The following is a 24,427-nucleotide window of genomic DNA, read 5'->3' on the forward strand; positions in this document are numbered from 1 at the left end:
GGTCTACAAATATTATGCTTGTGCCTGGTATATGCCAGAATTAGTTTCAACTTTATAAAGGAAACTTTCATCTTCCAGTAAAGGCTAAAATGTACTCTCTTGACTTGTTCTTAAGAATTTGATTCAGTATGTGACCCAGAGTTCTGTACTGAACCTGACTATCTTATGCACTCTCTTTACTAAGGTGATCATGTTTAAATACAGTTAGACAATTTGAGCTGCTAATATTTGACTCCAAAGCTCCATTCTCCCTTCAGTGCTAATTCTTTCATAATAATGATGATGGTTGAGGTGAAAATATTAATAGAATACATTTGTGAATGTTTTATACTGTTCAAATATTTTCATGGCCATCACATGAATGACCTTTACCATTATACTATGAAGTAGGTGAGGATTGTTGTCATCTTTTTTATTGATGAGGAAGCAAAGAGATAAAGGTTGTTACTCATCTAAGGCCACATAGTCTTGACATTTTTCCAGTTCAGTACAATGGTGTCATTGGATATGTGGAAGAGCTGTATAGATATTAGGATCACAAGGAGCAAAACAGGACAGTAGGCATTGATATTCATTTTATAGGAATAGTGATATTTTATTACCTATTATGGATGAACACACACCTCATATGTCCATTTAGCTCTACTAACTCAAATCAGCAAATGTTTTGTTGAGTATCTGCTGTGAGTATGCCACTGTTATTGTATAACTTAATAAAATATTTATCTATTTGTGTAATTAAGATCTCCTTCTGAATTTTGTCCATGCTGAAGTAAATACTTGTTTTCAAGGGGTATAATGAAGAGAGTTATGTAGTGGGAGTCACACTAACTGGTTTCTATTTCACACTTTATCACTAATGAGCAGGATGATGTCATGTGAATCACATAGGGTTATATATTTAGAACTAGAAGGGCTATTCCAGTGAGAGGACTGAAGCTCAGATTGATTAAGCAGATTTCTCAAGATAGTGCTGGCAGCAAGATACAGAGGCCAGATTCAAAGCCAGGTCTCCTGACCTGCAGCACATTAGCAATTGCCATGCTTTCTTACAAGCCCTCTGAACCTTAGTTGTTGTTGTTTTTTAATCTATCAAATTGCAATGGATTTTATAAAATGATGATTCATTCAACAAATGTTCATTAGATTGCTATATGCAATACATGATCCTAATGATTTAGGAATAAATAAAATGTGCTCCGGTAGTTTATGCTTTCTTAGTGAGTGACAAGACAGATGTGCAGATATTATTTTTTTTTTTCACAGCCCAAACATTATCCTCAATCATTCAAGAATGTATTAAATGCTTATTATTTGCTAGACAATCTGTGTCATCAATATATTGTAACCAAAACCTACCCTATTTCATGAACCCCTAGAGTTATAATAATTCAGACAATTGTCTGGTTTTGCCCTAGCTCAGCTACAATGCCTCATCATCTTTTCTCTTTACTACTCAGCAATAGATAGTTATTTATCTGCTTCTTTCAAACTTTGGCTCTGGTCATTGTTTCTTTTTTCTTGAAATGTTACTTCTTCCTCTTCCTTCCAATACCCACTAACATCAGAACATAAAAAGAATCACACTATTCAGATTAAAGCTCTTTAGATTACTAAAGAAGTTCACAACTTCTTTAGGGGTATAAAGACACAAACATGGAGACTTATTAAACAGTCATATAAACAATTAATTAAGAAAAAGACTAACCTTGATGCCATTATAGCCCACTAGCACACTTGTTCCCAATAAAGTAGCACTGAAACAAGGTGTTGCTTTGTACAATCAAAGGAAACAATCACTAACAAAAAAAGATTTTTCACATGGAATCTATAAGGTCTTGGTCTGTATATCTAGAGGGTTAGCCCCACATGAAAACAGTTCTATGTTATCATTGTCCAATTTCTTTCCCTACTCCTAAAAATTAATTGAAAAAAGTAGAGAAAGACAATTTGGTTGCTAAACTCACAGGTTTAGCTCTAATCATATATCCTTCTTCTTTCAGACTTTAGATGAGGCCATAGCATTTTTCCCATTGCTATATTTTTTCTGGGAGGATAAATTATAGCTTATACAGCCATGGACAATAGATTAAAAAAAACAATGCTTAGATTCATGTAAGAGTTGTCATCTTTAGCTAGGTATAAAATTAGAATATAGTAGATTTTTGAAAAGATAAAAAATAGCCTTTTTTCTATCCAGTCTTCCACAGAATCTGATTCTGGTAAAGCAGAGAAAAGAGGGGGAAAAAGGCTAAAAAGATATTATGGAGGATATGACTGTCATTGACTTTGTTTTACAGTCATCACTACCCAGGCTTAAGTATTCTTTGCTTAAGACTTCAGACTAATTATCATACAATCCATCACAGAAGACATAAAATACACAAATCTGTCATAAAATACAGAGGAGATCTCTTTCTAAGATTTCTTCATTTTAAATGGAAACCTGAGAGGCATAGCTAGTATGGTGGAGAAAAAACGTGAACTTGCTTGAGATCTCCCAAATTCCCCTCCAAACAACTTTCAAAAACACCTCAAAATGAATTCTAGAATGCCAGAACCTACAAAAGAATAGGGTGAAACAATTTTCCAGCACAAGATAACTTAGAAGGACTGCAAGGAAGGTCTCTCTCACTCAGGTAAAAGGGGAGTGCAGCACAGTGCTAGTGCTAGCACAGATCAGCAACCAAGGCACCATGGCCCCAGCACAGTTAGCCAACCTCAAAGTGAGGCTTCCAGGACTCAGCACAATAGGCAAGCAGTCAAACCCAGTGGCTCCTGTTCTGCAGGTGTGACCAGACTCAGAGGCCAGACCCAGAGGCCACAGCACAATAGGTAGGTAGGCTGCGAGCTGCAGAGGTTCCTGTGAAACAGATGTGCCGCCAGGCCTAAAGGCCTGTGTATATTTGATATGTAGAGAATGTCATATTATGTATAGAGAATTCACCTTTAATCCAGGAATACCTAGGTTCAAATCCCAACTCTGACACATACTAGCTGTGTAACCTATAAAGGTCATTTAGCTTCTTGGCACTGTAGGCAATGCTTCAAAACTAGAAGTTGGATAGAATATGCTGAACTGCATATTCTATGACCTGTGTGTTCACTATACCTATGCTATCACAGTTCCAGTCTTGATCACTTAGTCCTATCTGTGTATACTAAAAAATGAACATATTGTCTTCCTCATTAGAATATGAGTTTGTAGAAGTTAGGGATTGTTTTGCTTTTGTATGTCTGTTACATATTGAGCACTTTATAAATGCTTGTCCATTGATTGATCATTGGCTTAGTATCTCTGACACGATGCCTAGAACAGAGGAGATCCAATAAATAGTAGATTTATTGAATAAACCTTTCACAGGAATGCTGGTCCTATCTTTCCCATATCAGAATCTCTTCCCAGTCTGGGCATTTTAAGGACTTTTCCCTAGGTAATTTGGGGATTAGAATGCTGTTGTTATGCTGGATTTTTGGAGGGGATCTTAGGACCACCATTCAGAGCTCAAAATGAAAGCAGTACATTGTCCTCCTATCCTCTAACTGAGGCAGGAGCAGTGTTGTCAGCCTCAGCATCCTAGATGGCCAGGGTCAGTGCAATGAGACACATGAACCGAGATGTGTACAACCTGGTCATGCTTTAAGTGTTGAGGATTTGAGGTCATTCTAGTTGACTCATATCCAATTCTCTCCTCCTTCAAAAGGGTTTCTTTTTATTTGCCGTGAAACCATTCACATTTCTGGACTAATTGATTAAGGGCAGAACAATGGGAACACAGACCATGGTGATTCAAGCACGGCTATTCATTAAGGAACTGAGACTTTTAGTTGACTCTAGATCCATGAGGGTTAAGAAATTTCTGCTATCTCAAAGTCTCCATATAGTCTTAAGTCTTGAGACTTTGCTCTCTCCCTGGCTTCTATAAAGAAATTCAACTGAATGATCATTTCATTTAAGATTTTCATCTCAGTGGTCACTGAATGCCCTGACAAATAAGCTTTTAAATTACTATTCTAGCCTTTTTCACATACTTCCATCAATACTACTTGCATTCAGAATTCATTTGCTATTAGTGACTACCCCTTCTTTAAGAGTCACAGGATAGTGTAAGCCATGTGAAGCTTCTGATGAGAAAAGCACCACAAACACCAAATTATGTGGATAGCTTCTCAACTAACCACTTTCCTCAGAGGAACTTTCCAAGTGAAGGCAGATTCCCATTCCAGTTATGTCCACAGTAAAAGCCATGTGTCCTTGATTCTTGTCACTCTATTATCTGTTCTACCAACCAGATGATATCTCTGATTCTGCTTGTTTGGCCACTGTCCAGTCACCAGCTTCCTGGATCCTTCTGATGACCTGTTCTGTGAGGTTCCCATAATTTGAGTCTCTTGCTGTGAACAAGTAGTTCAGTTTAGTGTAGTATAGTTTGCTCCTCATGATTGCTTATTGTCCCTGGGTTGTGGAAAGACCAATTTTTAAAATGTTTATGAGGGGCAGGTAGGTGGTGCAGTGGATAGAGCACCAGCCCTGGATGCAGAAGTACCTGAGTTCAAATCTGACCTCAGACACTTAACATTTACTAGCTGTGATCTCACCTTTCTGAGTCTCAGTTTCCTCATATATAAAATGAGAACATGGGACTAATTGATCTTTAAGACTTATAACCTCTAAGTCTATGGTCCTATAATAAATATATAAGAAAAATTAAAGGGATTAGGTAGGGGAAAATACTCTAAAAGTGAGATAACCCCAGTAGATAACTGAAACACACTGTTTAAATATCACCCCAGACATATGGGAGGGCTTCATGAAAATTTCATGGACTCCTTTACAACAAACTTTCTATTTGGAGAATTAGATCAATATTGATCTGTCTTAAACGAACCGAATAACAATGTTTGTAACGAATATTTTAAGCCTAGAATAGCAGTGAAAATATGTGATTTAGGAAGTGACAATCGGTCAAGGAATATGTTAATAGTAACGATTTGAATTAGGAAAGGTGCTCAGGAGATTGAGTGAAAGAAACTGCATTCTACTGTAAGAAATAAACCAACAAATGAGGGCAGAGTTTTAATCTAGGACATAGTGCAAGCAGGACTTGGAAACAAAAAAAAATTAGAAATTTAGAGGAAAAATGTGTTTTAAGTGAAATAATTGGGAAGATTGACACGGTCATGGTACAGAGGAACTCAAGGATGAACATAACAGTGCATAGAGTATTATAAAACACTTGTTTCAGGTTGGGTCTTTTTTTTTTACATATGCCATATAAAATATTGAAAATCAAGTCATTTAAAAAACGAATATTCTTTGATTTGTTGCTGTGACTGTTGCTCCTGCAGGTTTTGAAAAAAGCATGAGCAAACAATCTTAATGATGAATGGGACTTGAGGGAATTGTTTCAAGACATTTATAATCCATTATTCTAATAGAACAAATACAACTTGACAATTTTTACTGCTGTTCAAACAGTTAGGAACCATTTTCCCCTCTCCATGGCTCAGGGTTATAGGTTTTCTAAATGATTCATTCAGGTGTTACAGTTAGCAAGGGGTGCCCTGGAAAATCACTACTAATCAAAAAACCCAAACAAGGAAAAACAACAAAAAAGTCACTCCTATGTTTACAGCATTTTCAGATTTACAAGGCCTTTATCTCACAGTCTAATTAGGTAGGTAATTACATTAACCAAACCAATTCATAGTTTTATTCAAAATAAATGTAATAATATCATTTTGATTAGAATTTTATAATTCTTCAGGGATTATTAGTATGACAACCAACTCTTTTGGTCAATCATAGATACCTTTTTTAAAAAATTGTGGTAGGAGGTAGTATGGAAGTGTGAGTTAGTCACCTTATAGCACAGCTTAATCCTTGGTACTACCTCCAATCTTGAACTTTCATGACGTCTGGAACTTTGGGAGGCTGGGGAAACAGTGTGTAAGATTCAAACAACATGAAGTCATCCCCACAGTAGCTCCAACTTGGAGCTTGGACATCTGATTTGTGAAACCACACTTGTACAGAGTATTGCTGTCATACAATATCTTATTCATCAGAGGGATGCTTAAGGATTCCTTTCATGATGTTGTTAAGTTGTAATTATTATTGTTGTTATTATTAATAGCATTTTATAGTCCTTTAAGGTACTCAAAATACTTTACAATATTAATGTGTTTCCTTCATTATTTCTTGAGTAGTTCCACAGTCTTAATATTATTTTGGTTCCTTTAATAGTTTTAATGCAGAGCTATTCATATTGACAACCTGTAAAAGTACATGATAGGCCTCAGGGCATACACAGTAAGAATCCAAACAATTTAGCCAGATTGTTTGGACAATATCACATTGCAGCTAGGTGGGGAAGTTGACAGGGTTTAAGCCCTGAAGTCAAAAAGACCTGAGTTAAAATCTTGTCTCAGAGCAAAATGAGCATAATAATAGCACCCTCCTTCCATTGCTGTTGTAAGAATAAAATGAGAAAATATTTGTAAAGCACTTTGCAAAGCTTAAAGTGAGATATACTTTCATTATTATTATTTTCATTATTATTGTTGGAAATAAACTGAAATCACACATTTTTAACTTTTCAGATCTTAGTCTGTCAAACCATACACAAAAAAGTACATCCAACTTTGCTGCTTACAGAGAAAACTTTATATATCTAAATCAATTGGCTTATTCTTAACTAAAATGTTACAAGTTACATGTTAGAATTACTGGTGTAGGCTTTTTGAAAGATGAAATTTGAATCCATTTAAACTGAATTGCTAAATAATCTTTTCTTTCTTAACAGCCCTGTGCTAAGGGGCTTCAAAGTTTTTATCTCTTTATTGGAGTTCTACATCCAGAGAAGCTTTAAAAAAAATCCATGTTGGCATGGAGCAGGATGTAAGTCTGATCCTCCAAATCCCTCCTAAACATAAAAAGGAGCCAGCATTTTCCTTCTCAAATCCAGCTTTACACTATTGCTATTCTAAGCAGACCTCAAACACTAAATCACCTCCTAAAGGAAAATCTACCCCTCAATCATTGCAAAAGGTTTTAGCATGGAAAATCTCAAACCATTACCTTCAGAGTGTTTACTGAAAACCTATATAATATTGGGAACAAATGATTTTTAGACTAATGATGTCCCACTTCTGCAACATTATCTAACTAGTCAACAAACCATTAGAATTTTTTAAAATTTATCATGACTTGTATTTGCGTCAAGAATTATAAATATAAATTTGGTAGCCTTTATTTTAAGTATGATGAAAAGAAGCTTGTAAAGTAATAACAACTGATTCAAAATGAAGTAAGCAGAACCAGGGAAATACAACACAATGAAGAGAACAATACAAATGAAAATAATGACAATAAAACAATCAAAGCTAAATGTTGAGAAATTAGAATGACCAAGCTTGAGCCCAAAGAAGAGACATGAAAAGACACCTTTCCCCCCCCCTATTCCTTATTTCTTCGCTGAAATAGTGGACTATGGGTGCAGAATGGGTCAGATAATGCCAGATTTTTTCAATATATTGGTCACACTTGAGGATCATTTTTTTCCTTTCCCCTTCTTTTCTTCTCTATTATGAAGGACATATCTATGGGAAAATCTCAAATAAGTAGTACACAGTGAGAAAATCAGTTGAAATACAAAAAGTTTGGTAAACCACCCTCACAGTGTCCTATCTCTGCAAAGAAGTAAAGGGGGAAAGGTGTCTTTCCAGGGCTCTTCTTTGGGTTCAAGCTTGGTCCTTCTAATTTCTCAACATTCAGTTCTGATCATTTTAGTTGTTATCATTCTTTTAATTTGCATTGTTTTATTCATTGTGTTTCATTTTCCTGGTTCTGCAAACTTCACTTTGAATCAGTTAATATTACATTGCAAGCTTCTATTTATCATATATCATTTCTTACAACACTGTAATATTTCATTATATTTATGTTCCACATAAATATGTTGCACATTGTATAGCTAGTCTTCAGTTGATGGAATATAATATGAAATAACAATATAAAAGAAAAAATACTCATTAAACACTGCATGTATGACACAGTGGATAAAGCACTGGCCCTGCATTCAGGGGTTCCTGAGTTCAAATATGACCTCAGACACTTGACACTTAGTAGCTGTGTGGCCCTGGCCAAGTCGCTTAACCCCCCCTTACCCCACAAAACAACAAAAACACTGCATGTACCAATTGCTGTGATAAGTTCTGAGGATACAAATAGAAAATGGAGACATTCCTCACTTTCAGGAAGGTCATGATATAACTGCAAAAAAATAACAAATAAAGCAAGACTCCTGAATCACGGAATATATGAAAATGAGGAAGACATAAGAAAACTGACAAAGTAGAAATGGTATTGTTGTGAAGGGCTTTAAATGCCAAACAAAATATTTTATATTTGTTCCTGGATATAAAAGGGAACCACTGGTGTTTGTTGAATAGAATGACATTGTTAGAGCTCCAATTTAAGAAGATCATTTTGACAGTCGAGTGGAAGACAGCCTGGAGTGGAGAGTTGAGGCAGGAGGACCAATCAGCAGTTTGTTGCAACAGTACAGACATGAAGTGAGGAGGGTCTGCAGCAGGATGATAACATTTTCAGAAAGGAGAAGGGAGAATATGCCAGAGATTCTAGGAAGGTAACAATCTACAAGATTTGTCAAGAGATTGCCTATGGGTTTAGAGTAGGAAGAGTGAAGAGTTGAGGACGACAACTTTGTTGTGAGCCTGGGTAACTGTGTGGATGGTAGTATCCTCAATATTAATAGGGAAATTAAAAAGAGGAGGGAATGTGTATGTGTGTGGGGGGGATAATTTCTTAATTTTTTTTTCACATGTTAAGTTAAAGATGTCTTTGAGCCATCCAGTTTGAGATTTCTAACTGGCAGTTCAAAATGTAAGACTGGGGCTGGATAAATAGATTGTAGAATAATCAGAACAGAAATGATAATTGAATCAATGGAAGCTAATGAGCCCACCATGAGAAACAGTATAGAGAAAAACACACCCAAAAAGCCCTCACCCCCACACCCCCACTGATACACCCATTAGCACACCCACATGTACAAACTATATACATATTCATTCACACACATATGCATACAAATTTGTAATCCTGTCTGCCAAATATACATCATAGTTTGGACTCTGAGAAGCCTTTGTAGTATTTTGTGTTTCAATTTGGTTAGTGCATCATGAAACATAAATTGAAGCATTTAGTAAATCTCACAATTCATGAGATTTTTATTTTATTTAGAATCTGAGTGATAAATCTTCCATGACACTTTAAAGCACTTTAGGTAAACACATGTTTCACTATTTTTCAACTTGCTTGATGTCAATACTAAATGGATTACTGAACCCAGTTATCTCTGTAGCTGCATTTGAGGAAAACCTTCAACCCTGCATTTTGTTCACCCGAGTCAAGTGCTTTTTGAGCATCAATGAACAATAGCCCCTGCAGGATCTTGTATTCTTTATACCTCTCTGTTAGTTGTGGGACTGCATAAATGTGGTTGACTTTAGAAAAATCATCTGTGAAAGCCTTTCTGTTCCCTTCTCAAGTTTTAATCTTAGACACTCAATGTTTATATAGATCATTCTCATAAAGTTTGTATAGAAAGCAGGAAGCAGGCATATGGGTCACTAGCTGCTTTTATCTAGGGCAGAGGGGATCCAGATTCTTTTCAAAATCAAGAAAGCAGAACCATTGAGCTATGGAAACAGGATAACTGTGACTGTTATCAATAATCCTAACAATAGAATGAGCATCTCGGCTATTTACAAAAGGAAAGATAGCCTAGACTTCACTCTCTCACAAAATCAGCTACAACTTTATCCTGGGTATCATTTTTGAGCTCTTCCCATTCATTCATCTGTCTATCTATCTTTTCCTCTATCAAATCAGAGGCACCTGTGTCAAAAATCACATAATACTGACAAAACTTAAAAACAATAATAATTATCTAACAGACAAATTTGTTATTGAATCATTACAGTGATGTCTAACTCTTTGTTACTTCATTTTAGGATTTTCTCGGCAAACATACTGAAGTGGTTTGACATTTCCTTCTCCAGCTCATTTTATATATGAGGAACTGAGGCAAACAGGGTTAAATCACTTGCCTAGGGTCACACAGGTAGTGACTGAGGCAGTATTTGAACTCACAAAGATGAGTCTTCCAGGTTCCAAGCCCAGCACTCTTTCCACTTCTTTACCTAGCTGCTCAACAGACAAATAGGAAAAAAAAAACCCTCCATAAAATACAGATTAGACTAATTACTATTGCCAGGTAGATAATAATATTATATTAAATCATGCTGGTGTCATCTATTTATGTGATGGATTAAATTGGAAGAATTGGAGTTCTATATTATCCTAAATAGAGTGGAAAGAAAAATGGACTTGGAGTCACAAGACCTCAGTTCAAATCCAAATTGTGTCACTTACTACCTATGTGACATTAGGGAAGTCACCTCTCTGGACCTCAGTTTCCTCCTCTGTAAAATGAGGAAATTTGATTAGATTACCTCTGAATTCCATTCTAGTTTTATTGTCTTTTGAGTACTGACTTGAGGAAATAATCACTTGGTATAAGTCAGTTCATAAATGTCTTGGGGGACTTCATTTCAGGAGTTAATTCGTAAAATAGACATGGATTGGTGGTCTGAGAAAAGAGTGTTATACAATTGGCACAGTGTGGGAGCACAAGAAAAAAGCTTGGAGAAACTGATAAAAGTGAAAAAATGAAACATTCTGAGGATAGTAGATAATTTCAGATATAGGAGAAGATGAAGGGAGCAAGGGAAGTCAGGACACATGGTTAAAGGCTGTGATGCAGACCTTTAATAACCTTGTAACTGACCTGCAGTGAAATGTGTTTTCTCAAGGACATTAAGGGAGACAGATAGCATCAAAAGACACAAGTAGAGAAGACAGCTTTTGAAGCTTTTGATCCTTGCAATATATATATTTTTAGCTGCTCCAGATCTGTGGAACACATGCAATACTCAGAAGACAATAATCTCTGAGTTTTACCATTAGGTATTTATGTCAGCAGAAATCATGTATTTTCTACATAATTAACTTTAAGGGATTTAAAACTAGTACTTCATATTTATGGCTATCATAAAAAATTTCACAGAATAAAGTGAGTAACGGCAAGCTTTCTTGACTAGTTTATATCTTCTTTCCATTTGTTTTTCTGTTCTTCTGTTTCTATCACCACATTTATTTTTGTGATTGGTTATTGTTGCTACTAAATATGATGTTGCTTACACTTAGATACTCCAACTCCTCTAGTTACAGTTCATACTTGGATTTACTGTAAAGTCTGTTAATCCAATAGCATTGGCCATTTTTTCTTTATAAAGATTAACATACCTATGAGTCAAATCACTACTGTGAGAAGCCAAAAATCACTAAGCTAGAATAAATCCTGGTGTAATGAAAAGAACTAGCCTGGTAAGCAGACACTTTGCTTTCTGTTCTGTATCCAGTAGTCCAGAACTCATAACTTAATACTTTTTTGTCCTTTTCTTATATATTAAATTGGGAGGGTGGGGTCAGATGGAATGGAGGTGAAAAGGTCCTTTGGATAATTACTATGGTCAATTATAAGATCTGATTTCAGTTTTCTGTCATAAGATTTGATTTCTTGAAATGATTTAAATTATTGACTCTTAAAAGTTAACCTAATATGATCTAATGCCAAATTGAAACAGGTGTCAAGGTTTATTGATTTTTTTCTTGTGGATTGAATTCGGAAAATTCATGTATAGTATCCTTTTGAATGAGCATGTTCTATCTTCACAGCTCAAATTCTCCTTCTCTCTATCTCTTAAAATCTCCAGTTTCTTTCAGAGGTCAGCTATTCCTATCAACACAACAAAATTACCACGTGAACGTTTCTTTATTCTTCCCTTCCCCTCCCTATCCTACAGATGGATACCATTATACACAAATAAGTATGTATGCATAAAATTATTCTATAAGTACTTGTATTTTTCAGGTTTTTTTCCTCTGGATGTAGATCATATCTATTTCATATCTCCTTTATAGTTAATTTGAGTATTTATAATAGACAAAATAACTTATTTGCTCAAAGTCATTTTTCACCCGTTTGAATTGTGCAAGACTACTGAACAATAAAGGAAAAAGAGAAAAGGCTGTGAAGAAATAATCTAAAATCAAGGGAAATTGCTGATAGACAAATATTGCCTAAGAAAGTTGTGCTTGTTTTGATGCCTTTGTTAGGATCCCATGGTCCACTGATGATCCACAAAAAGATTTTGGTGGAAGAAAATAGAAAATATTATTAGGATTAGAATTGACCTTGTTGGGGGTCATAGTGATTATTTTGTGACAGGAACATGGAGTCAGAAGTACACCAAAGGAAAAAAAATGTCTTTATAGCTTTACCATGTTCTACCAAAATACCTTTCCTTCTATAACAAAATGTAGTCTAGCATAAGAAAACAAAGTGTTTTTTGTTGTTGTTTATTTGTTTTTTCTTTTTTTGGGAGGGGGTTTGTTGGTTTGTTGTTTTCTCTAAGGTCAGAAAAACCATCTACTGTTAAGAAATTCAGAACTGAAAGAACTTTGGCAAATTGGCCAATGTGCTAGATTAAAGACATCTAAATAGAGACAACTTTAAATGAAAATAAAGCTTAGATAAAAATGGACAATCTTGATACTAATTTATAAATGCATGTAACAGTATTTTAGTAAACTAAAAGTCACAGAAGTGTCTCATCCAATGCATTGTCTATCTTTTTAGAAAATAATAATTAAACATTTTTATTTATAGTTTTGAGTTTAAAATTCTACCTATCCTTCTCCCCTCCCTGAGGCAGTAAGCAATCATATATAGGTTATACATATGCTGTTATTTAAAACATTAACATATTAGTCAATTTGTATAAGAAAAGTTGTATAAAATAAAAAATAAAAAAAATGTAATAAAAGAAAGTGAAAATGGCATGTTTTAGTTTGTGTTCAATCAATATTAGTTCTTTCTTAGAGGTGGATAGTATGTTTCATCAATAATCCTTTGGGGTTATCTTGGATCATTGTATTGCTAAGAATTGTTAAGTCATTCACTGTTGTTCATCAAACAATATTTATGTCACTTGTGCACAACATTCTACTAGTTTTGCTCATTTCACTATACATCAATTCATATTAGTCTTTCCAAGACTTTGTGAAATTGTCCCATTTGTCATTTCTTATAGCACAATAATCAATTCAATGTATGTTCAATCAATAATTCTTTTATACCGATTTACTAGATTTCAAGGACTATATATGGTGGAAGATTCTATGACTTTGCATTATTGAGGAAAATTAATATTTTGCTATATCACTTAATAATTAACATTACTCTGTACTCTCCTTTCCTCCATTTGGTCAAATTTCTTTTATCAGTCTAGCTCCTGTTTCTGAAGGAGGAGTTAATAGGGAGAAGCTAAAGTAACTCTTAATCCACCTCATCGTTAATATGTCTAACAATCAAGATTGTATTACCTTTGACAAGAAGACTACAAATGTTGTACTGCCACGACAATTAGAAGCAAGACATACTTTCCTGGTGGTCCTCTCTGGGGTCTTTTGTCATTGAGAGAGACTATCCACTCAATTTATTGGTTATTGCTAGCCTAACCAATAAACTAATCTTGCTTAGGCCCCTCTGGCCATTTGGCTGAGATAGCCAGTGTGACCTACTTTACTAACAGCTTATACATCACTTATGTTTTTACACTTTTACACAAAACTTCTTATCTTGCCACCGAGAAAACTGTCTCAGCCTGTCTTTGTTGCAATTCTGCTTGCCACTATTATGTGCCCTAATTTTATCAATAATAATGTAATAAAATAATTCTCCCTTGATAAAATATTTTTGAGTATTGATTCCATCATCCAGTGTGTTAGAGACTCCTTGGCTCATGTCATTATCAAATCTTATAAGTTCGTCATCTATATATTTAACTAAGTCTAATAAAAGTTTTTGATCAGGACAGAATTATGACTAGAGCCCTTTGACATATTGTTAGAGAATTTCCTTTATCTTGGCTTATATTTTATTTGTCAAGATAAACTTCAAGCACAACTGCCACATTAATGTAAGGTGCAACATTAGGTTGCTCATTTTACCTAATGTTACTATTATCCCTCTAATAATATAGTATATTAATAGCTGATAGTCTCTTAAAGGGCAAACTCTCTTCAGATGAGACTGTTTCTAGTACCACACCTTTGATTGGGAATTCCTCCAACCTTTTTTGTTATTGTCCACCATTTTCTTTTCTTTTTAACTTTCTTTAAAATAATTTATTTTATTTTTTCCAATTATATATAAAGATAGTTTTCAACATTCATTTTTGTAAGATTTGAGTTCCATTTTTTTTCCTCCATCCCTTCCCTCCCCCTTTCTCAAGACAGCAAGCAATCTGCTATAGGTTATGTAGTACAATCATGCGAAACATATTTCCACATTAGTCATGTTGTGAGGGAAGATTCAGAACAAAAGGGCAAAACCATGAGAAAGAAGAAATAAAAAACAGCAAAGTGAAAATAGTATGCTTTGATCTACATTCAAACTCCATAGTTGTTCTTTTTCTGGGTGTAGAGCATGTTCCATCATGATTCTTTTGGAATTATCTTGGGTCATTGTATTGCTGAGAAAGCTCAGTCTGTCACAGCTGATAATTACACAATGTTGCTGTTACTGTGAAACGTTCTCCTGGTTCTACTCATTTCACTCACCATAGATTTATACAACTCTTTACCAGCTTTTTTTTCCCTGAAATCAGCCTGTTCATCATTTCTTATAGCACAAGAGTATTCCATTACATTTGTTTTAGCACAATTTTTTCAGCCATTCCCGAATGAATGGGCATCCCCTCAATTTCTAATTCTTTGCAACCACAAAACAGCTGCCATGAATATTTTTGTACATGGGTCCTTTCCCCTTTTTATGATCTCTTTGGGATATAGACCTAGTAGTGGTATTGCTGGGTCAAAGGGTATGTACAGTTTTATTTCCCTTTGGTCATAATTCCAAATTCCTCTCTAGAATGGTTGGATAAGTTCACAACTCCACCAACAATGCATTAGTGTTCCGATCTTCCCATATCTTCTTTAATATTTATCCTTTTCCTTTTTTGTCATAGTAGCCAATCAGATAGGTGTGAGATGGTAACTCGGATTAGTTTTAATTTGCACTTCTCTAATCAATAGTGATTGACAACAATCTTTTTTTCATATCACTATAGATAGCTTTAATTTCCTCACCTGAAAACTGCCTTTTTATATGCTTTGACCATTTCTCAATTGGGAATGACTTGTATCCTTATAAATTTGATTCAGTTCTCTATATATTTCAGAAATGAAGCCTTTATCAGAAACACTGGCTGTAGGGCAGCTAGGTGGCGCAGTGGATAGAGCACTGGCCCTGGATTCAGGAGTACCTGAGTTCAAATCCCACCTCAGACACTTAACACTTACTAGCTGTATGACCCTGGGCAAGTCACTTAACCCCAATTGCCTCACTAAAAAAAAAAAAAAGAAAGAAAGAAACACTGGCTGTAAAAAAATATTTCCCAGCTTTCTGCTTTCCTTCTAAACTTGGTTGCATTGGTTTTGTTTTTTCAAAAAACTTTATGTAATCAAAATGATCTGTTTTGCATTTCTAAATATTCTCTATCTCTTCTTTTGTCATAAATTCTTCCCCTCTGCATAGATCTGTATTGTCCACCATTTTCAAATAACTTTATAGTAACTACTCATTTCCTTTGAATCTTTTAAAACTATTCTCAAATTTTACTTCAGTACAACTGAACGAATAGAATATTTGGCTGCTATATTCATCTACTATCTTCACTATTCTATGGGAGAATTACATATATAAAATCTATTCTAATCAAAATCATACACTCCAAAATAAAACATAAAATCTTAGAATTGGAAAAAGCTACTAACTCCTTTCTTTTTTTTCTCTGTGAATTTCTAGGTACCTTTATTGTTCTTTCTTCCTACATTTTCACTTTTCCCAGAGGCACTTGAGTATAAATCTATCATTGTATTCTAATTTGATGTTTATGTTAATGTCTATATTTCATTATGCTTTCATATAATTTAAACCACAAATATTTATATTGTACGTATTATGTTTAATATGTGACATGATCAGACCTTCACTTTAGGAAGATCAATATGACAGTTGAGTGGGGGACAGACTGTAGTGGAGAGGCTTGAGGCTGGGACAGCAAATAATAAGCTATTTTAGGGTAATGAAAGTCTGCTCCAGGGTGGTGATAGTGTCAGAAGAGAGAAGGGAGAATATATGAGAGGAGAGGAAGCAGAGGGAAGAGACATTTATTAAGTGCCTGCAATGTGCCAGGCACTATGCTAAGTCTTTTGCAAATCCCTCATTTGATCCTCACTGCAACCCTCTGCAGTAAATGGTATTATTATCTCCATTGTATAATTGAGGAAACTGAGGCTTATGGAAGTTAAGTAGATTGCTCAGGGTCACTCAGCCATTAAGTATAGGAGGCTGGATTTGAATTCAGGACTTCCTGACTAAAGGCCCAACACTCTATCCCCTGTGCTATCCAGCTGTCTTTAGACATTATGAAAGCAAAATTGATAGGGCTTGGAAACAAGCAATGAACATGAACAATAAAGGAAGAAGCAGATTAGCATTTCTTTGCAACAGGCCTCTAAGATAGTAGGCAAAAAGTCATCTTGTCATGAGAAATGGCATGGTGGCTAGAGCTGACTGATCAACCTCTTTTAAGGTGATATTCATTAGTTTTTCCTAAACTAGGAGGACAATGGGGGAAGAATTGGGAGCATGGGTACTTAAAGTGTCAGAAGATGAAAAAGATGATGTCCAAGTCCATGAATTATGACATTTATTAGGAGCTTTTTAAAGAGATTTGGTGAAGCAGGTGGCAGAAACAATTGGCTGAAATAAAGACTTGAGGTTATCCTTGAATTTCATTTATTCATTTTCTCTTTGACCTTGAATGCTGCAGATGACTAGGCATGTTATACATTGGTATCCAGGTCCAAGGATTTTGGAATCATCATTCATTAGGGATTAAATGTCTCATTGAAATGATACTATGATAGAAAATAGTAGCCGTGATCTGTAGAATCATGATGAATTCCAAAAATGATGAGAACAATTTCAGACCTCATTATCATACTATTAGTTGGACACTCACCAAATGGTGTGATGGAAAGCAGGCCGAACTTAGAATTACAAAAACGTAGATCAAATATAGAAGCTGTCATTTACTACACATATAGCCTTGGGTGTGTCAAGTAAATTTCCTGGATCTCTCTCTCTCTCTCTTTAATCTGTTATATCATGGAGCTAGATCCCTAATCTCATTCACAGGGTTGAAAAGATCAAATGAAATATAGTAACACCCTCATAATGTGTCTCCTAAAAACAACCCTAGGTTCAACATACTCTTGTCACTCAACATCCATTCCAAAGTGTATCTCTTCAGCCTTTCACCACTTGTGTTTACTTTAACTGGTCAGAGAACACTTTTGATCAAAACAAAAGACATTTAATCAAAGAAAAGATTAAATAAAAAGGACAAAAAAGGACAAACACATACACATGTCTCACACAGGTTAGCATCCCATTCATAAGGAATGGCATACACATATAATGATACCCATAAATAAGAAACATCCATTGAAGGCATACCTGTAGGAAACTTGAATGGCTAAAGGATGTACATAAATAATCATAGATCAGGAACCCACATTGACAAGGTACATATGTCTAGAGTACCTGGTTCTGTAATTCATATCTCCAGGGCATACATGGAGGGCATACATATTCAGAACCTATGTGATCAGATCCCACATGTACAGACACTTATCCAAGATATACTGCTGATATTACAGAGTAGTTACTAAAGTCCTCTGATTCTATTTTGTTATGTACATTGCTTATGCTTTCTATCTTATTGTTTCTACTGGACATTTCCAGTAGGCTCATGACTACTGCTACCATTTTTAGGGTATTAGGACTTTGGGAATCATCTGCTGTTCTTTGCTACTGAGGTGCAATAACTAGAAATCCTCTTTATTGACAACTGCAAGATTTTATATGCATAATCAAGGTTATGAATCACCTCACCCTCTCAGGGATTAAAAAATAAAAACCAGTAGAATGTTCCAGAATGAAGTTATTATTTTGACTGTCTTTGTCTGGTGTTCATTGGAGATGTATCTTCCCAGATAACCGTAGAACCAGGGTTTAGAAAAGTTCTTATAAGAGGCAGCTAGGTGGCACAGTGGATAAAGCACCAGCACTGGAGTCAGGAGTACCTGAGTTCAAATCTGGCCTCAGACACTTAACACTTACTAGCTGTGTGACCCTGGGCAAGTCACTTAACCCCAATTGCCTCACTCAAAAAACAAAAACAAAAACAGCTAAGTTCTTATAGAACCGCTCAGACTTCCTGAAACAATTGCCCCCCAAAAAAACTCCAAACAGCCGAAAACAACTCCTGGAGCAGCAGAACCTACAAGGGGGACAGCTGAAATTGTTTTCCAGTTAAAGAAACATTGGAGGTTTCACAGGGTTGGGGGCAGGGCGTCGGGAGAGGGAGCCGGGCTGGGAATGGAGTCCAGACTTGCAATTGCACCAACACAGATACAGCCCCAGGCAGACTGCCCTGAGAAACTTACCCCTGAGCCTTCAAATCAGCTGCAGTGCCAGCATCTTCTGGAACTTAACTCACAGTCTGGTAAGAGGGCTGAATGGCTGGCCAGAGGGGAGTCTACAGGGGTCTATGTAGGAGCTAAGGGGGATTTGGATGTCCTACCCCAGTGGGGAACCAGGAAGAAACCTTGAGCAATGGTGGCCCAGGTCAGGTAGGGGTGCTGGCTCTTTGGAGCTAGCAACCACAGCACATAAAGTTTTACTCATTGGTTGATTGTCAAGTTGACCTGTGGTTATCTACAGACCAGAGAAAGGATCAGGCAAGTAAAGAAACTGGCCCTCATTAAATCATAACACCTGAGATCCCCTGAAGCTTGGATAGTATATCCTGGAAGCAAGACCCCACACTAAGAAGGAGTTAAAAGTAAAGTGAAATACAGGCAGGATGAGCAGGCAGAGAAAATTACAAACCATAGAAAGCTTCTTTAGTGACAAGGAAGATCAAGGTGTTCCCTCAGAAGAGGATAGCAACATCAGGGCTTCCAGGAAAAATATGTATTCGTCTCAGGCTATAGAGGTGCTCAAAAAGGACTTTGAAGATAATGTAAGAGAGGTAGAGAAAAAAGTGGAAAGAGAAATGAGGGTGATGCGGGAAAGACATGAGAAAAAAGTCAACAGTCAACAAATGGATAAACTCTCTGATGAAAATAATTGCCTAAGAATTAGGATTGAACAAAGGAAGCTAGTAACTTTATGAGAAACCAAGATACAAAGCAAATACAAATGAATAAAAAAGATAGAAGACAATGTGGAATATTTTCTTTGACAAACTGCTGCCCTAGAAAATAGATCCAGGAGAGAGAATTTGAAAATTATTATACTACCTAGAAAAGTCTTTAAAACCAGCTAATTCCTCAATTGTGAGCCTATGTTGACAAAAGCAATTTCAGCAACTTTGAGGGAAAAAACATTTCCATGGTAGCTAAGTGAATCTTGTGGGAGGAAGAGTCGATGAAACCTACCTCAACCTCAAGATCCTCTCTGGCTTTTGGGAATGATCCTAGTGAAAAAAAAGAAGGTGGGACCATCAAGGTTATTGTTCTAAACTACTCCTACCCATATTCTTACCTCTATTATGCATAGCTGCCAGCAATAAGCTCCCTGATATTTACACTGCATTTTGCCCAACACAATTCCTCAATGATATTCCTCAAAAAATAATGCATACAAAATACAACCTTGTCTTGACAATCCCCAACCAATGGGATCTATTTCCCCACCACAATCTGATGTTTCCCAATCTGTCCTAGAGCTATCACTTAACTCAGGGTTTCTTAAACTTTTCCCACTCAAGACCCTTTTTTCCCAAGAAATTTTTACCTGACTGGGTTTTTAGGTACATAAAATAGGTATATGTAAACTTTTACCGTTGGCAAAATTTTCAAGACCCCTGCATTCAGTTACATGACCCCATATGTGATTGCAACCCACAGTTTAAGAAGCTTTGAATTAATTCATGGTGTTTACCTCATTGACTTTCACTTTCTCTACATGGAAAATATGGGGATGTTAATAAATTGTCTCTGGTCTCCTTTCTAGGTACTAAAACCATGAATCTGATAATAATAGACTCCTTTCAGTTTTAAAAAGTATTTTCTTCACAAAATGAGGTTATTCTGATGGATTTTGTTGTTGTTGTTGTTTTACAGAGGAAGATATTGAATCTTAAATAGGTTAGGTGACTTGTAAAGGTCATACAGCTAGAAAGTGCAGGAGCTGAAATATGAACTTAAGTTCTCTGACTCTAAATTCATCACTTTCAGTGGTATTTCCATTCCAAGTAAGGTGAGTTTTTTTTTTTGAGACATAAGTGCACTGTGAATAAAGCTCTTTGGCAACACCCAAATCTTTTGTAAATTTGAACATGTTGTATAACTTGAGATTTTATTATTTCTGATGCAGCAGAGATTCCAATTTACTGTGCTGAACTCAGAGCATTCTCTCAATGAATAATGATTGCTTTAGCCTCCTCAGTAGCATATTGATGATAACCTTTTGATACGTTTAGGCAATCTTAAGTTTTAGAAAGTATTTCAACCTGCAAGAAGATGATTAACTGTGGATACTTGTTAAGGGGTCTCCACAGGTTATTTTTTCATAGTATACCTATCAAGCATCCTAAAACCTTCCCTGATTAAGGAAAGTTTTGCCATATGATGATATTCCTTTTTAAATTAGTTTCTGTTTGGAATAGTGTCCGAAGTGGTGACTATTTTCAGAGTGTATCTTGGCCCAAAATATAAAATTTGTTCTTTTGGAAAGCCAGTTCAGCTCATCTCTTGCCCAACACAGTACTACTATAGGTCACTGTGAGCATGACTCTTGCAAGGCGTCCCTTTACTGTAAGCTGGGATGGTGCTCCTCTCATTCCTTTCTTTCCCCAGGGAATGTACATTCTGTAGTGTCAAGGGAGGTAGCAATTGGGCTATCGAGTTATTTTAGTGATGAGTGCCCATAAAAAGACTCATATATTGTCTTATAAATGGAAATACATGAGAAACCCTCTATAATATGCAGGAGCCAAGACTAATCACCTGCTTAATGGGGCTTTATTGTTGGACTTTGTACAAAATTGTTGTTTTATTGTTGGACTGGGTGCAAAATACTTCAGCGAACTTGTTTGATTTTGTTCAATGGCACACCTATACCTGATCATAATCATAACCACCATAATGAAATTCTGTTTCTTCATTAGAACTACATTACCTTATACAGAAAGAAAGGGTATTTCTTTTTCTCTCAAGAATTCCAGACAGAGGACACTTTTATCTACTTAACTAGAAATAATGGTGATATTCATGTCGAATTATCAGGCTGCTGTGAGTGAATATGGGTTAACAGCCAGTCAGCAGGAGCTTCTGAAATTTTGATGACTGAGTGATACCAACCCCTTTATAGTGAAAAGAATTTCTGTCTCATAATAGCATCAATTAACTAGATCCTTTGGAAAGTGGACAAATGCCTTTTTCCTTGTGATTGCTCCAGTTGTGCTGGAAATATTTAATATTAACTGAATTATTGCAAGTCTTGTTATTCTGATTTTATGCTCACAAATCTATACATGTAACATAGTAGCAGAGAAGTTCTTTCCAAACCAATCTTAGCAACTCCCTCACCCTACCCTCATAATTCATTAAATATTCCAGAGCAAAAGGTTAAAAAATGTTCAATTAATTGGATTCTGTTAAATTATTAATCTCCCTACTGATACTATCAAAAATACCAATATCGAACATATAATGAAGCTGTCTTAGGAATGGTATATACTGATTATTAAATGGATTACCATGATATAATTTGATATTGATTTGATATTGGATCTTTTGTATCTTTCCACCTTGTTAACAGAGAACCAGGGAATTCAAAAACAAGAATTCAACTAACATTATAAAGTGTTTGCTATGAGCAAGGCAAGGAGACAAATGACAGTCCCTTCACAGGTAAGCTAGGTGGCAGAGTGGATAGAGTGTTGGGCTTAGAGTTAGGAAGACCTGCACTTGAAACTTGTCCTACACATTTATTAGCTGTGTGACCCTGGGAAGTTATTTTACCTTTCAGGTTTAGTTTTCTCATCTGTAAATCAAATATAATAATATCTTCTACCTTACAGGGTTGTTATGAGGACCAAAATGAGATGCTACCTGTAAAGAATTTTTTCAAATCTTCAAGTGCTATATATGTTCTAGCAGGCATTCTTATTGATTAACAGGAGTGGGGAAATGAGGGATATATACATAAACCCTTAATATATTAGAAAACAGGGGTATCTAGGTGGCACAGTGGATAAAGTACCATCCTTGGATTCAGGAGGACATGAGTTCAAATCTGGCCTCAGACACTTGACACTGGGTCAGCTGTGTGACCCTGGGCCAGTCACTTAATGTGTATCGATTGCCCTGCAAACAAACAAACAAAATATTAGAAAATGGTTAACTGTTTAGGACAGGTTAAAAACAAACAAAAACAAAACAATAAAATCAAGCCTTTTAAGACATAAAGAATTGGAGAAAGGGGAGCAACCGAAATATAAGAAAAAAATCAAAGAAATAGGAGCAGAAATAGGATAAGAGACCAGAATCCAAGGAAAGAATCATTATCAAGCAGGGATATTCTTCACTGTCCACAATTTCAAAAAGTAATAGCATTGATTGGAAAGAGTCCATTGAATTTGCTAATTAGAGAGTCACTGGTGACATTGGAGAAAGATTTTTTTTTTTGAGTCTATGAGGGTTAAGTGACTTGCCCAGGATCATAAAGCTAGTAAGCGTCGAGTGTCTGAGACTAGATATGAACTCAGGTCCTCCTGACTCCTAGGCCAGTGCTCTATCCACTGTGCCACCTAACTGCCCCTGAGCCTCATTTTTGACAGCTGTAATTTGATTTCATGACATGGAAGTTTGTTTGAGCTTTGAATTTTATCAAAATGGTAATAAAGTGACATATAGATAAAACTATTTGTTCTTTTCAACATGATTTTCACATATATCATACACCAAGTAGTTAACATAAACATCAAGCAATCACTAAAACCATATTAAGGCATTAAAAAGAGACTGAGAGTTACTTTAGATTACTTAACTATAAATACCTCAAAGGGAAAGGACTATTTTATTTTTATCTCTGTGTATTCAGCACCTAGCCCAGTGTCTTAACCCTTGTTCTTCATTTGTTTTCAGTCATGGCCTCCTCTTTTTGACCCTATTTGTGGTTTTCTTAGGAAAAGATATTGGAATGGTTTGGCATTTCAATATTTACCTTATTATACAGAGGAGGAAACTGAGGCAGAGTTAAACCGTGGGTCACACAGCTAGTAAGTATCTGAGGCCAGATTTACACTCAGAAAGATGAGTCTTCCTGACTCTAGGCCTAGCTTTCTATCCACTCTGTCATCTAGTTGCCTCCTTCAACACAGTACATTCTTTGAATTAAAAAAAAAAATGAATAAGTATTTATTGGCTCTGCTTTCTACTTCATTGCTTCACACACTGAAAATAAGGAAAACAAAAGAATCCCTTTAACAAATATTCATAGCCAAGCAAGACAAATTTCTATAGTATCCTCTTGAATGCTCTTGGCATTGAATTTTCTATTCTAGGTAAATCCTTAGTCTCACACTTAGAAGAGGGGAAAAGTATTTCATAAAAGAGGAACAGTGGGAGAAATAATCCCAAAGCTTTGACAGCATTATACATTAAGAGAAATTTAGAAAATTGTTTACCTTTTCTAAGAGAAAGCAGTAGACTATTTACCATCCACAAACAATTACATTTTTTTTAATTTAGTGAAAATAATAATAGTTTCTTTGCCACAATGACTTTCTGAGAATGCCAAGGTTTAATGGATTCAAAATGAAGTTAAAAAAATTCCAATTTGACAATTGTGAACATGACTTTTAAAGGTCTCAGGGCTCGGGTAAAAATGATGATGTTAATTAAAATACAAAGATGCCTTTTTAAAAGCACCTGCAGCACTATTAAACTATGGAGCTATTATCATTAAGCAACACAATGTTTGCGAAGAATAAGAGAAGTACAATTAAGAAGGTTTCTTATATTTCCTCCCATAGAAAGACAATCAGAATTTCCAAAGATATAGGGAACTCTTGCCTTTTTCATACAGCTTTGTGAGTTATGGATACTCCCTTGTTGCATAGTTTAGGT

The sequence above is a fragment of the Dromiciops gliroides genome, chromosome 6 (genome assembly GCF_019393635.1).
Source record: "Dromiciops gliroides isolate mDroGli1 chromosome 6, mDroGli1.pri, whole genome shotgun sequence".
Lineage (NCBI taxonomy): Eukaryota > Metazoa > Chordata > Mammalia > Microbiotheria > Microbiotheriidae > Dromiciops > Dromiciops gliroides.